This window comes from Hordeum vulgare, chromosome 7H (assembly GCF_904849725.1).
Source record: "Hordeum vulgare subsp. vulgare chromosome 7H, MorexV3_pseudomolecules_assembly, whole genome shotgun sequence".
NCBI lineage: Eukaryota > Viridiplantae > Streptophyta > Magnoliopsida > Poales > Poaceae > Hordeum > Hordeum vulgare.
Genome location: NC_058524.1, coordinates 535419739 through 535435879, shown reverse-complemented (window position 1 = coordinate 535435879; position 16141 = coordinate 535419739).

Sequence of the window (16141 nt, the reverse complement as noted above, 5' to 3'; positions counted from 1 at the left end):
TGATTAGATTTAAGAAATATGTTCTTAGTTTTCTAAGATTCTTCGTGTTTTAAAAAAAATATTCTCATTTTTTCAACACTTTTTCATAAATTCAAAAGATGTTCACGAATTAACAAAATGTTTGTGGATTTCAAAAAATGTTTGTGGTTTCAAAATTTGTTCAAGTTTTCAAAAACATTCAGAATAAAAATCGTATGGAATACCAGAATTCGTTGTCTTTTTCAAAAAAAAATACAAAAATTCAAAAATTTGTAAAGATTCTATTAAATGTGTCGCTTAGGTGATATCTTAACAAATCACGCTTTTATTACAAGTAGTACCCGACAGATCCAGTGGCTAGAGCGACTCGTTTAGGACTCAAAATTAGCGAGTTCGAATCCTAGCAGCGCCTCGTCCGTTTCAGACATTTTTTAAGTCGTGTTGTCCTTTGTTTAGTGTTAATGGGTCGGAATCCTAGCAGCGCCTCGTCCGTTTCAGACATTTTTTAAGTCGTGTTGTCCTTTGTTTAGTGTTAATGGGTCGGCCGAGTCGCGGGACCTTTGTGCGTTTGCGCGCTGTTGGACGCAAAGTGCGTCCAATAGGAGATCCCCTTTTATGGGCCACATGAACCTAGCATGAGATTTGTTGAGAGGCAAGGTATTCTCATGAAATTGTCTCAAAAAGGTATTCTCGTGAAAAGAGAGTCAAGGTAGTCTCATGAAAAAAATTGTTGAGAGGCAAGGAGGCGCGAGAGGAAGTGAGCGACGATGAGGACAAGTGTGGTGAGAGTCTTTGACCAATACAAGTGAATAGAGGCAAGCGGACCATACGGCGTCGTTGTGCTCGTGTAGGTGTAGTTGGAGTTGTCTCCTTTCTCTCTGTTGGAGAGGTGAGGGAGATAGGAGAGAGATGTTGACAGAGAGATGTGTTAGAGGAAATTAAAATAAAAGATGTATGTATGTATTAAATGCCCGTATGTATGTATGTATTGGATATGTATGCATGTATGTAGAGAAAAGAAAAAAAAATGTTTTTATTAGTAAAATAAATAAATAAATAGGTATATATTTAATTAATTAGTTAATTAGTTAAATAGATAATTAACCTAATCTGTTAATTAGGATAAATAATTATCCTATTAGACGAACCAGGATACACGATCCATTCGTTTGTCACGCGTCCCTAGCATAGCAAACATGGAACTTTTTCATCGTTTTCAGTTTGACCGGTAGTAGCCCGAGACCCGGAAAACATCGTCAGATATTCTTCCGACCCGTCTATGACGGATGTTGCTTCGTTAGCTCATGCCTAGTCTCCATATTGCCATGTCATGCTTAGTGATGCACGTGTTGCTATTATTTATTGTTTCTTCACCCTCTTCTTACCGGTAGACCCCAAGACTGACGCTGCTGCCGGGTACATCTACGACCCTGTCGACCAGCCCTTTCCCGTAGAGCAACAAGGCAAGCAAACCCCCTTGATCATCCCTATATCGCCTATGTATTTCTTCCTCATGCTTGCATTAGTATTTTGCTACTGTTGTAGTTAGCTCCTATATCTGATGCATAGTCTATTTTTGATGAACTGCTACCTTCAGTACTGTCCTTTTAACCTCTTTAGTATAGGTGGTGCAGTCTTCCCTTCCGACCCCGTAGTCCAGTTGCCCCGCTTTGCTTTCAAATCTCGATCCCTGATCGACGAGCCTGACCCGGCACCGCACGTACACCCCCCTTAGTTGTACGGTGCTACAGAGATAATATCGGGTACTGAGGGTGACACATCGCTAAGTACTCGTGATGATATCTCTGTAGTATAGCTAGTCGGTCGTGGTTATCGAGGGTGGTTCCTCTTTCACCATTCCCGATGGTGACTCTGTCGTGCAACCCCTCAAGTGTCAGGCCCCCGAGGGTGATTCCTCTAGGCCCACCTTCACGGATACATCATTCGGAATCCAACGAGGGTGATACCTCGGATTCCCCCCGATATTACAAACACACAGTTACTCGACCATGTTACTGGGATCCTTGGTGTTTAGATGTTAGGCAGGTGGATTCCCGCGTGTTTCTGTCGATGACCTTAATTAAAATGATAATGGATTTGGGTATTTGATCTGGGTTGGTCGGAAGGCCTTATTACGCACTAACCGTCTGCGTGGGAAGAATTATGGGTACTCGATGTCGCGGTATCAGCCGAAGCTCTTCAGACGTTAGCGATGTAGCAGCGCGCGCCCGAGTGGTCCCGAGATGCATCGCTCTTGTATTAAGGGGTGCTAGGACTGACATCGGCCGCCCTCGCATCATGCAGGAGCGTGGAGGGAGAGTGGGCCCACGAACCCTCTCTGCTTAGGAGTTAGACCGGCGGGCTGGCCTATCTGCTGAGCTTAGGTTTGGGTGCGACGTGTCGATATTCCGAGGCCGGGCAGGACCCAGAAAAGTGTGTCTAGCCAGAGTGTTATCGAGCGCATCGGGGAATATGTTGTGCACCCCTGCAGGGAAGAACTTATCTATTCGAATAGTCGTGTCCACGGTTACAGGACGACTTGGAGTTGTGCCCTAATATTATACAACTACAATTGTTACTTAACTGGATTTAGTTGCCCCGGGATTGCTTCCTCGCACGGAGTCGAGGGACGATCTCTGGGCATGACCTCACTTTAATATTGCTGCAACAATATGACTATTAATTGTGTTACACCTATTCTACTCTCGTCTATTCCTGTAAGACCCTGAAGATGCTAGTCTTCGATAGGACTAGGCCTTCTCTCTCTATTCTCGCATTGCTGCAGTCAGTCCACATATAACCACCCCCCTTCTTTGATACTGATGCATTCTTAGAATAGTTCTGATGTAAGACTTGCGATTACTTTGGATGAGTACTCACCGTTGCTTTGCTCCCCCTTTGCCCCCTTGATCCGTTGCTGCGACCAGATGTTGGAGCCCAGGAGATGGAGGTTCCCGCCGCCGACGACTGCTACCCCGACGGTGCCTACTACTACGTGGAGGCCGCTGAAGACCAGGAGTAGTTAGAGGTTCCTAGGCAGGAGGCCTCGTCTCGTTCGATCGTTGTATCTTTTGTGCTAGCCTTCTCTAAGGCACCCCATGTTTTATGTTTGTACTCAGATATTGTTGCTTCCGCTGACTCGTGTGTTTATCGAGCTTCCGTATTCTAGCCCTCGAGGCCCCTGGCTTGTAATATGAAGCTGATATTGTTTTATTTGTGTCTAGAGTTGTGTTGTGATATCTTCCTGTGAGTCCTTGAGTTTGATCGTACCCATTTGCGTGTATGATTAGTGTACGATTAAATCGAGGGCGTCACAGCTGCCACTACCAAACACTTCAAAATATATTGTCAAACCCTCAATTCAAAAAGAGAGTGTTCACAACATTAACACTTCACTACAATTTGCTTGAATTAAAGACTTGAAGCATCCATTAAAAATGCTACAAAATTTTAGAAAAAATGAGAAATTACCTCCTCCCATTTCCTTTGGATTTGCTATCCCCTTCCCCTTCTTTCCATCTTCTCGCAATCTGGTAGGAGCTGCGCTTTGAAAGAATGTACAGAGTATACATAATTAGCCTTTAGCAACATGACATTGTTCAACAATCAAAAGACTACAATTTTGGGGATCAAAAGTTGTTTTTGCTGCCGCCGCTAAGTACCTAGGCCTCGACTGGAGCCATCACCCTCTAGCCCCCCCTCCCAAGTCTATCTCTACGTCGGCTGACCGCCTGCGCCACTGTAGGGTCCCTGCCTTCCCCGCCTGGTCCCGACGTCTCGTGACCTAAGACCTCACCAGCCGCCGCCGTCGGTTGCCCCGCCCCGCCCGGTCCTCGCGACCGGACCAGCCGACGCCGCCGTTAGCTACCTCGTGCCCCCGCCTGAACCTGGACTACGCCGCCGCCATGCTGGGGTTCATGGGCCATGGCTATGGCTCGTGCCTTGCATCACATGGAAACAGAGTGGTCAAGTGCGTGAATCTCGCCTCTCGCGGCCTCGCGTGGACGCTCGTCTCATTGGTTGCGTTGGTCAGAGCATGGTTAATAGTATAGCCAACTACCGGCTACAAGAAGTTGCTATGTCATATATAGCCGACCTAATAGTCAACACGTATAGTAACAAGTTGTTAAAAGGTATTACTTTATTATTATATGGTCCACCTTACATCCTCACAATGTTTCTTGGAGCTCGTGTTACAGCAGTTGTTAATGTGTAGCCCACTTCTCTTCTCTCTCCTTTTCTCTTTCATTCAACTCAGCAAAAATATAATATTTTAATCCTTACAGCGTGCTGATTATACCTTATTATACTTGCTCTCATGGGCCAAAGGCCATTAGTGTTCGTCTCTGCCTGCATTGACCATTGGACCATTAGTATTAATAGGTATAAAAATGCTCCAAATTAAGGTATGGCGGATGCCATACCCTGCGCATCGGGGAGCTCCTCAAGTGCAAGTGAACCATTAAGCACAAGAGGATGGATAGTGTAGTGGTCATGGGTGAAACCCGCACACACGGCATGAGGTAGAACAACCTAGCTTAGTCGCACATATGGGTCATAAAATGAACCCCATTGAAGTTTCCCCAAAACAAGGCCATTTCTTTTCGACTTAAACTCAACAGGAAATTAGTTTAAGATTCTTCGTGGTATATTGTTTGAGATCATTGATGAAAAGTCTATGATTCTCATGATCTGTAAATGTTTCATGGTAGATTGATATTGTGCTAAATGTTTTTCAGTTGTTTAACTATATGATGTGCTAAACTTATTCTTACAATTTCATGCCAAAAATAATCGTGCAAATAGAGAGGTCGATTAGCCAAATGAAAAAAAATAGTCAAAACCTTGTTGAAAAGGTAGATCCATCTCAAGTACACAAGGAAACTCAATTCAGTTAACAAACGACTTTCGTGAAGTTATGTCACTTCTAATAGCATTGTTTTTGTTGTACTAACTTTTACGACGCTCAATCTTTTTGACAAAATAACTACAAGAACCAAAGGATGATTCGGGAAAAACTAACCATGAGAGTACATACATAGGACACCAAAAGTAAACAAGGTGGAGGATGGATATAGGAAAGTATAGTTGGTCAGAGATAGAAATATTAAGATACCCATGAACTATTACTCAAATTTGAATTTGATCTTCCTACCTCGATGGTGTCATTCATCGTCATCGAAGTCCATGTGAGGATAGACGTCCTCACGTTTATTGGTTCTCTTCAAATATTGATAGTTGTGTGCCTATGAAGGGAAGCAGTTTGCTGATAATTTGAGTGGAAACATAAACCTCTTCATTTGTTTTTTGTGTGTGGCAAGATTTAGTTTCTACAACCCTCTTGGCTGGTGGTCAGGGATTGCAAGTCTACATTGCATGTGGTGCTGCCCCAACCGATGTTTCTTTAGCAGCTACTACATCTTGTTGTTAGCTGCGAGTGGATATTACGGCCTTAGAAGTCTTGCATGGAAAATGCATTTGCATGTGTCAACATCCCTTTGATGGGCGATAAAGAAGCGAAGGAAAAAAGACGACCAATATGGTGTTCATTGTAACTTTATTTTTTACTGATCATTTTGTGTCATGTTGTCCTTTGATTGCACTCGCTTTTCCTTGATGAACATCAGATAATATATATTTTGGGTGTCTTCTCTCAAGAGAAAATCCACATTTGATCTATAGATATCCAATACTAGACACTCAACACTAGTAGAAAATGGGTCTTTCGGCCGGAGCAGAAAAGACCATTAGTCCCGGTTCAAATTAAAACCGAGACCAATGTCAGGCATTGGTCCCGGTTTGAGTTGCCAGGGCAATAGTCCGGTTCATTTTGTTTCATTAGTCCTAGTTTGGGGAAAAAACCGGGACTACAGATCCAGCGACTGCCACGTGGCGTGCCGCGGAGCATTAGTCCCAAATTATGGCCAGAACCGGGACTAAATGATAGGCTATTAATCCCGGTTTTAGACAAAAAACGGGACTAAAGTTTTGCCTATATATACCCTTATCCCTGCACACCCTCTCCTCTGTTTTTTGGCTGTTGAGGTGTGCATGCCATGCTCTTGCCGCCCTTCTATTTCATGCGCATAAGGTGTTCGATGAAATTCCCGAGCCACACCACTTAAGCTTTCTCCTCTCCAAGCTCCATTTTTCTCAATATTTGTCTAGGTATGGCCGTGCACCAACTACACAAGTGTTCTAAAAGGTTAGCTACTTCATCGTTTCATCTCTCACTGCTAGTTTAGCTCATTTCAAATGCCCTAGAAGTAAAGTGGTTTGTGGGTTTTAGTGTAGGAGTGTATGTGGGAGTTATTTTTATTTAGATGCAAAATTTGAGCTCAAATTAACTTCTTAGAGTCTGCACATATGTAGGGTGCCGCCCCGTGCCCGTCCTCACCGTTGTCGATCGCCCACGCCGATCTCGTCGCGAGCACCGCCGTGGTGAGCCTCTTGTTCTTATCTTCTTTTTAAAAGAAAAGAAATTTCTTACTTGTATGATTTAGATAGATACTTGTATAAATTACTTATTTTCACTATTTTTTGTTATTATATAGTGCGATGGTTTTGGTATCTGCATCCGTCGGCCCTCGTCCTGTCTATGATTCGGATGTGGTATATATTATCTTTTATAACTATTTGTTTTATTTAGTGTTTATGACAATTATGACGACCAACGTGACATATATTTTTTAATCTAGGAGGTATGTGAACCGGAAATTCCAACCCACATAGAAATTCTTGTCGAGAAGTTAAATTTGGTTGAAAAAGAAAACAATTACTTGAAGAAAAAATTAAAAATAATTGAGGAGAAGAATATGAAACTTGAGTTGCATGTTGCCGATGTCGACGATGATCGCAAGATGAAGATGGATGCAATGCGGTTGAAGATGGATGCAATGCTCTTGAAGATGGATGAAATGCGCTTGAAGATTAGGAATATTAGAAAATATGCCATTGATAAAGAGGTTTGGTATCATTATGTTGTTGGGTCAATTGTTACCTTAGTTGCGATTTTGATCGCATTTGTTGTTGCATTTAAATGTTTTACATAGTTGTATGTTGTTTTATGAGAGAACTTTGTAATTATTTTTGCAATAATAACATTTGATCACTACCGTGCTTTGGTTTTAATGTGATGATGAACTTGTATTAATTTGGTCATTTCTCTATTCATGATGTTCTGCAATGGTTTTTTGATATACTTAATTTCATAATACAGATGATCCGCCAATGGATGTACGGTGACCGACGCACTTCGGAGTATATTACGAACCGGGACTAATGCCCGAGTCACACTTAAGTTCACACAAAATGGTATCCTCGACCGAGGTTAACAACCTTATCCTTTTCATCTGTAATTGGTACAAAAATATTGCATGTGTCCATGTACGGTCATTTCACTATTCATGTATGATGCAGATCGATGCACGAAAACGATGGATGTACGATGAACGACGCGGTTCCGTATTTATTGCAGGCCTGCATAAATTTATCGATGTGGCTGAGGCAAACAAAGTGGATAATTTTATGCCTTGTCCATGTGTTGACAGTCGAAACGTGAAGGAGTACTCTAGCTCGAAAACCATTCAAGGCCACATGCTTTGGAGAGGTTTCATGCCCACATATATTTGTTGGACCATGCACGGAGAAAGAGGGGTTATGATGGAAGACAATGAAGAAGAAGATGATGATGACAACTATCCTATGTTCACTGAAGAATACGGTGATACTGCAATGGAAGACAATGAAGAAGAAGGAGGTGAAGAACAACCGGCATCAGATGAGCCACTGATGGTCTTGGTCGGGTCATTTCTGATGCAAAGATACAATGCAATACAGACAAGGAGAAGTTGAATTTGGAGGCCATGCTAAAGGATCATGAAAAGTTGTTGTACCCAAATTGCGAAGATGGCAGCACAAAGCTCGATACCACACTGGAACAATTGAAATGGAAGGGAGAAACTGGTTTATCTGACAAGGGATTTGAGAAGCTACTGAAAATATTGAAGCCGAAGCTTCCAAAGGATAACGAATTGCCCGAGACTATGTACAAAGCAAACAAGGCTATCTGCCCTCTTGGATTAGATGTGTAGAAGATACATGCATGCATTAATGACTGCAGCATGTACCGCGGTGAGAAGTACGAGAATATGGACAAATGCCCGGTAAGCACTGCATGTCGGTACAAGATCAGACAGGATGACCCTGGTAATGTTGAGGGCGATGACGAGCCCCGAGGAAGAAGGTTCCTGCTAAGGTTATGTGGTATGCTCCTATAATACCATGGTTGAAATGTCTGTTCAGAAACAATGAGCATGCCAAGTTGATGCGATGGCACAAAGACGAGCGCAAGAAAGATGGGAATTTGAGACACCTCGCAGATGGGTCGCAGTGGAGGAAAATCGAGAGGGAGTGGCCGGACTTTGCAGATGACCCAAGGAACTTATGGCTTGGTCTAAGTTCAGACGACATGAATCCTATTGGGGAGCAGAGTTGCAGTCACAACACCTGGCCCATGACTCTATGTATCTACAACCTTCCTCCTTGGTTGTGCATGAAGCGGAAGTTCATTATGATGCCAGTGCTCATCCAAGGACCGAAGCAACCGGGAAACGACATTGATGTGTACCTAAGGCCATTAGTTGATGAACTTTTGCAGTTGTGGGCCAAACCAAGTGTACGTGTGTGGAATGAGCACAAACAGCGGGAATTTGACCTACGAGCATTCTTGTTCGTAACCATCAATGATTGGCCTGCTCTTAGTAACATTTTAGGACAGTCAGACAAGGGATACAATGCATGCACACACTGTTTAGATAAGACTAAAGGTACATATTTGGAAAAATCTAAGAAGGTTTTTGTCACGCCCAAGATGCGACCCTATCCTCAATTTGGCATGAAGGCCTCGTTAGGGATAGAAGTGCATCTCGTCGTGTCGCAAGAATGGATATCGTTACAAGTACATGTACTGAAAAGAAGAGATATATAACAGAGTTGGCTTACACTCGCCACAAGCTACATCAGAGTCATCAAGAGTAAGAGCAGGGTCCGACTACGGATGAAAACAAACGACAAAAGAAGAACGACGTCCATCCTTGCTATCCCAGGCTGCGGCCTGGAACCCATCCTAGATCGAAGAAGAAGAAGAAGAAGAAGAAGAAGAAGAAGAAGCACTCCAAATGAACAACCAACACGCTCACGTCAAGTAACCTTTACCTGTACCTCCAACTGGTGTTGTAGTAATCTGTGAGCCACAGGGGACTCAACAATCTCATTTCCAAAGGTATCAAGACTAGCGAAGCTTAATGGGTGAGGTAAGGTTAAGTGGTGAGGTTGCAGCAGCGGCTAAGCATATATTTGGTGGCTAATCTTACGAGTACAAGAAATAAGAGGGGGAAGATCTACGCATAACGGACGTGTCTACTGAAGATCAAATGAATGATCCTGAACACTTACCTACGTCAGACATAACCCCACCGTGTCCTCGATCGGAGAAGGAACTCACGAAAGAGATAGTCACGGTTACGCACACAGTTGGCAAGTTTTAATTAAGTTAACTTCAAGTTATCTAGAACCAGTGTTAAACAAAGTTTCCACGTTGCCACATAACCGCATGCACGGCTTTCCGAAAAGATTTAACCCTGCAGGGGTGCTCCAATTAGTCCATCACAAATTACCACAAGCCGCATAGAAATCCTCAATCACGAAGCTCGCGATCTCGTCGGATTCCATAGTGGAAAACCTCAACTTTGAGATTACCCAAAGCATCATCGGAATCCCGATGCACAAGATATCTCGTCAAAGGTAAAACTAATCCAGCAAGGCCGCCTGACGTGTCGACGATCCCGATAGGAGCCGCGTATCTCGTTCTCAGGACACAACGGATAAGCTACGCGTACGAGTGCCAAACCTCGAGTTTCCTCGCGGTGGCCCCGCACAATGCTCTTTTTTGGACCAGCACCATCAGCACTGGCCCTACCCGTATTATGTAGAATTACTCCTCGGGTAGCGCTAACTCCCTATGCATTTCAATTTAACAGAAATTATTATGTTGGGCAAATAGTACCAAAGTTGGGCCTTGCCAGACCAGCTTTAATCTAAAACGAATTATCAAGGGGGTCCCCATAACAACCCCGATCGTGTTAGGAGCGCTCATTTATGGAACATAACACCGCTAGCCGAAACTAAGGGGGCAAAGGTGGAACAAAACACCAGGCTAGAAAAGGCCGAGCCTTCCACCTTTTACCAAGTATATAGGTGCATTAAATTAAATAGCATTAATATGGTGATATGACAAGGAACCCATGTTTTCACATGGAAGCATCTGCACCTGCAACTAGCAACGCTAACACAGGGTTAAGCAAGCGGTAACATAGCCAATCAGTGGTTTGCTAGGTCGAACAAGTTGAAGGTTATCATGGCATTGTTGAGAGGCTGATAATTAACATGTGGTAGGCAACGAGACATAATCGATAGAAGCGATAAAACTAGCATGACAATGATAGTAATGGTATCTGGGGAAATGGTCATCTGTCTGAGATCCCGCTTGGAAGAAGAGTGACTCCGTGAAGCAGGCAAACCGACGTAGTCGAACGGTCCTCACATCCGACATGCTTGCGGAACTCTATCGAGACGGAGGAAACCGGAAACAAGCATCAACACACGATATACACCACACGATGCAAGACACACATGATGCATGAACGGTCTAATGCAAGGCATGACAATCACAACAATCAAACACTACACATTAAGTGAAGCTCGATATGCAACGGGTTGCATATCGACGCAACTCCATATTTAATTGTTTAGTTCACTCCCGTTAATTTACACATCAATATTTAAAATGTTGTTAACATGGCAAGGGGGTGAAGCACAAATTAATCTACCTAGCTAGGCATTTTAAATGAGACCGGAAACGTCATATAGCATCTCCGATATGACCCCATGCGTTAAATCTTAATTCTGCCCAGATTTGTCCTCATCACATTTTAGGTTTGTTAAACGGAAAACACAAAGTGGTTCGTGTGATTCTACTCATCGTTCTGCACCATTTACATATATGGCACATCTCCAACGGAGCTACGGATACACGCAAAACGATGCAAACAACATACTAAACAGTTCTAATTATGCATGAGTGTTGGAAATTGTTAATCTACGCAAAATTCTAGTCAAGTTCCATATATAACTTTGTTTCGATCCGGTGCACGGTCTAAAAGCTACGGATGTTTGAAAATCGATGTTTTTTTTTCTGAAATTAGCAAAATTCCTCGCATAGATAAAAAAACGAACTGGGTCGAATTCGAAGACACAGTGCAACCCAGCGACAGATCAGGCCCAAACGTGTGACAAGAACTATAAAAAAATAAAGGGAAAAAAATAAAATAAAATGGGGCAGCTGGGATTGAACCCAGGACCCCTTGGTCTCACTACAAAGCACAAGCCAGTGTGCTAGCGCTATGGTTATGACTAACATGGTAGCACTGCGCCAGATAACAGGGTCCTAGGCGAACATAAATCAACAAAATTACTAAAAGAGAAAATCGGGGAGCGTGGGATTCGAACCCAAGACCTCCATGGTAATGGGCAAGCGCACTGACCAACTGGGCTACGAAGAAGCTGCTGTTTAAACTGGGTTTTGCGAAAGATGAACATACCCTGACGCTAACTGAACAAAACTGAAAACGCAACACATCTGAATCTGAAGAAGCACCGGGTCAACTTGGCTGTGCACGCGACAACGCTCGCGGAAGGCAACCTGGCTCGCGGGGAGGCGCAGGTCGAAGGGGCCCAGGTCCGACAGGGACATGGTGGTGCCGGATCCGGTCGATCCCACCCGGATCTGAGGCGGGGAGGCGTCGATGGTGAGCTCCATGGGCAGGAGAGCTTGGAGCACGTCACATATGGCCATGGCGGGTCTGGGGCTGCTCCTGCTAGACAAAGAGAGAGAGAGAGAGCCGAGGTGAGAGAGAGGTGAGGAGCAGGGAACAGTTGGGGATGGATGGATCCGGTCCTTGGGGCACTGAATCCGACTGTACCTGTCCAGGGCTGCTACTGCTACACCTGCACGTGTTCCGTGGCTGTGCGTTCCTGCGGGGAAGAGAGGTGCACATAGAGGAAGATTAGGGATATGGGGAGGAAACGGAGAGAGGAGGAAGAAGGTAGGCTTGAGGGGCGACCCGGGGTCAGCGGCGGTGCTTGTGCATCGGTGAATCTCGCTGACACGGCTGCCGGCGACTCACGGCACGGTCTCAGGCAAGCGGGAGCTCGGGAGGACCGGCTCGTGGGAAGCACGAGGCACGGGAGCTCGGGGGGGGGGGGGGGTGAGGCCATGCGCGCTCGTGCTCTCAGGCTGGCTCGTCGGGGATGTCCTGCTCGCACGGCATGGCGACGGATGCGTCCGGCCAGTCGGCTCGCGCGGAGGACGAGGTCAAGGCGCACGGAGCTCTAGATCGAGCGGCTTGCCGGGTTGGCTGCACAATGAATCTGGGGATCCCGAGGGGAATTTTTCAGTGGGTGGCGGCGGCTGAAGGGATTGATGGGACAAGCGTCCTAGAGTTTAGGGATGGGCCTCTATTTATATAACTAGGTTAGGGCTAGGTTCATCTGGACCCTCCGATTTAGATCGGATGGTCGAGATAATTAGGTTAGGGAGTCCTATGGACAAACCGATGACGTTTTGCGGTAAAACGGGGTTGATCCGGATCCAACGGTCACGATCGTCGGGCTCGGGTTCCGGGAGGTTTTCGGACTAGGTTGCGCGTAAGGTCGGTGCACTGTGCAGAGGGGCTAGGCGGAGATGAGAGGGAAAACGGGCGGCCCGGCAACGTATTTTAAAACACCGACAAACGTCCGACGGTAGACCGAATACGGTGCCGCTACGGTCGACCGTTCGGGTACCAGACAGACTCCGATCGTGATGAAATTCGACAGGCGGCCTAGCTATAACTAATTACGACTGCACACCAAGTTTCACCCCGATCAGAGAAAGATTTCAACACACTTTTGAAACAGGGTTTTGACGATGTCGCGGGCGCGTGCATGTGTGGTCGGGCTCAGAACGGACAACGACGAGAACCGGCTACTAACAACGGATGCAAGTTTTGAAAACTGGCGGCAACGGAGTGCCGATGCAATGCAGATGATGCGCATGATGCGATGATGATGCGACAAAAGAAAATAGACACACGATGAAAATGGAATAGAAGGGGGAATCTTCTGGAACGTCGGCATCGGACTGTCACAGTTTTCTACCTGGAGTGTCGTCAATTTATTTCGACCAATCATCCCGTAAGAAAGAAAGGCAAGCATTTCAATGGTGCGGCAGATCACCGGAAGAAGCCTAACCTCCCTACTGGTGATGAGTTATTGGGTATGGTCAAGGATTTGGATCAAATAGTAATATTTGGAAAGGGTCCTGACAATCAATCTGTTCCGAAAGACGACGTTACCGGACATGTGCACATGTGGAAAAAGAAATCTTTATTTTCGGAGCTACCCTATTGGAAACACCTAGAGGTCCGGTCTTCAATCGACATGATGTACGTGACGAAGAATCTTTGTGTGAACCTGCTAGGCTTCCTGGGCGTGTATGGGAAGACAAAAGATACAAAAGAAGCATGGGAGGAGGAGCAACGTGTGAAAGACCCATACGACAAGAAGACTGATAAAGAGCGTCAATACTTAAGCAGCTACGCTCTTACCAAAGCAGAGAAGAAAATCTTTTTTGAATGCCTGAGCACTATGAAGATCCCTGCTGGCTTCTCATCTAATATAAAGGGAATAATAAATATGGCAGAGAAAAATTCCAGAACCTGAAGTCTCATGATTGCCACGTGATTATGACGTAGTTGCTTCGTGTTGCATTGAGGGGGCTTCTACCGGAAAATGTTCTATTACCCATTGTGAAGGTATGTGCATTCCTCAATGCAATATCTCAGAAGGTAATCGATCGAGAATGTCTGGACAGGCTACACAAGGATGTGGTCCAATGTCTTGTCAGTTTTGAGTTGGTGTTCCCCCCGTCCTTCTTCAATATTATGACGCATCTCCTGTTTCACCTAGTCGATGAGGTTTCCATTCTCGGTCCTCTATTTCTACACAACATGTTCCCCTTCGAGAGGTTCATGGGAGTCTTAAAGAAATATGTTCATAACCTTGCTAGGCCAGAAGGAAGCATCTCCAAGGGCTATGGAACAGAGGCGGTCATTGGGTTCTGTGTAGACTTTCTTCCTGACCTTAAGCCGACTGGTGTTCCTGAATCGCAGCGTGAGGGGAGACTGAGTGGAAAAGGCATGCTAGGAAAGAAAGCAGTGATATGTAGGGACGGGCATTCTTTCACTCAAGCACACTACACAGTTCTAAAAAGTTCCACCTTCGTGACTTCGTATATGGAGGAACACAAGAATTTTGTACGCTCCGAGTTCCCCGGGAAGGCTATCTCGTGGATTAAAGAAAAAACACATGGATACTTTCGGCAGTTGGTTGCGAGCATGTCTCACGAATGACAACACTATTGGAGATCAACTCTGCTTGTTGGCTGCGTCACCTTCTTCGACTGTATTACATTTCCAAGGGTACGAGATAAAATGGAATACATTTTACACGACCTCCCAAGATAAAAAGAGCACCAACCAAAACAGTGGTGTCCGCTATGACAGACGAGAATGGGAAAAAGGACACATACTATGGTTACATAGAGGAGATATGGGAACTTTACTATGGACCTACTTTTAAGGTCCCTTTGTTTTGGTGTAGTTGGGTGAACATGAATGGAGAAGTGGTAAAGGTAGACCAGTTGTACGGAATGACAACAGTTGATCTCAAGAATCTTGGTTACAGAGACGAGCCATTCGTCCTAGCCAATGATGTGGCTCAGGTTTCTACGTGAAAGACATGTCCTCCAGACCAAAAAAAAAGCAAATGAATACATCGGACGATGATCCAAAGCGTCACATAGTTTTTTCAGGGAAAAGAAACATCGTGGGGATCAAGGACAAGACACACATGTGAGCAGATTATAATAAGTTTGATGAAATTCTGCCCTTCATAGTGAGAATTGACCCAAGCATCCCATTAAATATTGAAGATGCTCCATGGTTACGGCCAAAGCGATCATAGGCAAGGGATCGAAATAAAATCTCTGTAATGTATTAAACTTTATGTGATGTGTACTAATGTATTAAACTTTGAAAGAGATTGTTCGTTTTGTACACGAAGTGCATCCAGTTTTTGTCGGAACCCTCTAAACTTTTTAGCACATGCTATGTGGGTGAAATTATGATACCATGTCGACTTTCAACATTTTCAGAGTTCATTTGTTTTCAGGGTCAATTAGCTGGAAAAAATAAGTAAATGCACGAAAAATACCAAATGAAGTCAGAAATTGTTGAAAATTTATGATGTGCCTTTTAATGCTGCATTTTGAACACACAAAAAGTATGGAGTTCAAATAAGTTCAAAAAAAGAAATCCCTTTGTAACAGATGAGTTCTCGTTCGAAACCTTGATACTTCGAAAGAGATTGTCCGTTTTGTACATGAAGTGCATCTAGTTTTTGTCGTAACCCTCTTAACTTTTTAGCACATGCTATGTGGGTGAAAAGATGATACCATGCCAACTTTCAATATTTTCATAGTTCATTTGTAGTGCTTTTCAATTTCAGGATCAATTAGCTAAAAATAATAAGTAAATGCATGAAAAATACCAAATGAAGTCAGAAATTGTTGAAAATTTATGATGTGCCTTTGAATGGTGCATTTTGCACACACAAAAAGTATGGAGTTCAAATAAGTTCAAAAAAATGAAATCCCTTTGTAACAGATGAGTTCTCGTTCGAAACCCTCATACTTCAAAAGAGGTTGTCTATTTTGTACAGGAAGTGCATCTAGTTTTTGTCGTAACCCTCTCAACTTTTTAGCACATGCTATGTGGGTGAAATGATGATACCATGGCCACTTTCAACATTTTCATAGTTCATTTGTAGTGCTTTTCAATTTCAGGGTCACTTAGCTCAAAAAAATAAGTAAATACACGCAAAATACCAAATGAAGTCAGAAATTGCTGAAAATTTATGATGTGCCTTCGAATGGTGCATTTTGAACACACAAAAAGTATGGAGTTCAAATAAGTTCAAAAAAATGAAATCCCTTTGTAATTGA